At 39.5% G+C, this 1,179-nt stretch overlaps 1 pseudogene; it reads left to right on the forward strand.

The window, feature by feature from the left end:
* Positions 1–1,179, forward strand: part of LOC116093291 — a 16,211-nt pseudogene that overhangs the window by 13,958 nt on the left and 1,074 nt on the right.

Raw genomic sequence — 1,179 nt, forward strand, 5'->3', positions numbered from 1 at the left:
TCAGACCCACTTTTTCCTCTGCATGGGCTCCATGCTCAGACCCACTTTTTCCTCTGCATTTGCTCCATGCTCAGACCTGCTTCCCCACATAAGGCAAAGGTAGCCACCATCACTTCTGACCAGATCTGCAATCTTCCTTCATCCGCAGCAAAGGTTGTAGAGCCTGTTTGCTCTGTAGGCCAGTTTAGTCCTGTGCCCACCCTTCAACCAAGTACACTAAGTTGTTCCCAAAGATCTCTTAATAGTGGTACTTAAACAGTGTGGTCAACATTAAATGGTAAAGATTCAAGAATTTCAAATACTATAAAACTATTAAAATATGTATTATATATAAACATTATAAATGATTAAAAATAAACATTATAAAGCAATTATAATAGAAAAATAGATAACAATGATTGTTAAGCGCACGATGCTCCCTTTCCACACAAAAAGATTGAACTGATGCTACAATCCAAAGTCAAACATTGTCTGTGCCACCGCTGGTCAGGAAGAACTCAGCGGCTGAGAGGGCCAGTCTAGGTTTTGTCGGGTGTCTGATACGGTGAGCTGGACTCTGGCTAGGACCCTCCATGGATGTAGATTCTGCTCTCTGCAGCTCTTCTTGGCTGTGTGAACTTGTATGTGGCACATGATTTTGTGAACCCCACTTCCTCCACTTGTGAAAAGAGGTGAAATTGTTCTCCTCTTCCCCTTCCTCTCCCCTTCTTCTCTCCCTTCCCCTTCTCCCCCTACCCCTCCTCCTCAGCAGCTCAAACAACAGAACTTTATTTTCCCACAATTCTGGGGGATAGAAATTAAAGATTAATATGCTAACAGTGTTGGCCATTCTTCCTGGCTTATAGTCTGGTCAGTTCTCACTGTGTCTTCATGATACCTTTTATCTCATCACAGAGTGACAGATGGACAGAGTTCCCAACCTTGCTATCTCAGGTGCCAAGTGCTGCAAGGCTGGGGTCATATATATATAAATACACACACACACACATAGACATACACACACACATATATGTAAATGCATATGTATATGTGTATATATCACATACATACAAATATATAATGTGTCACATATATGTTGTATATGTCATACATATATACATATTACACATATACTATATATACACATGATATATATATATACACACACACATATATATGTACATATATATATATATATAT

This window comes from Mastomys coucha, unplaced genomic scaffold, assembly GCF_008632895.1.
Source record: "Mastomys coucha isolate ucsf_1 unplaced genomic scaffold, UCSF_Mcou_1 pScaffold16, whole genome shotgun sequence".
Taxonomy (NCBI): Eukaryota; Metazoa; Chordata; class Mammalia; order Rodentia; family Muridae; genus Mastomys; species Mastomys coucha.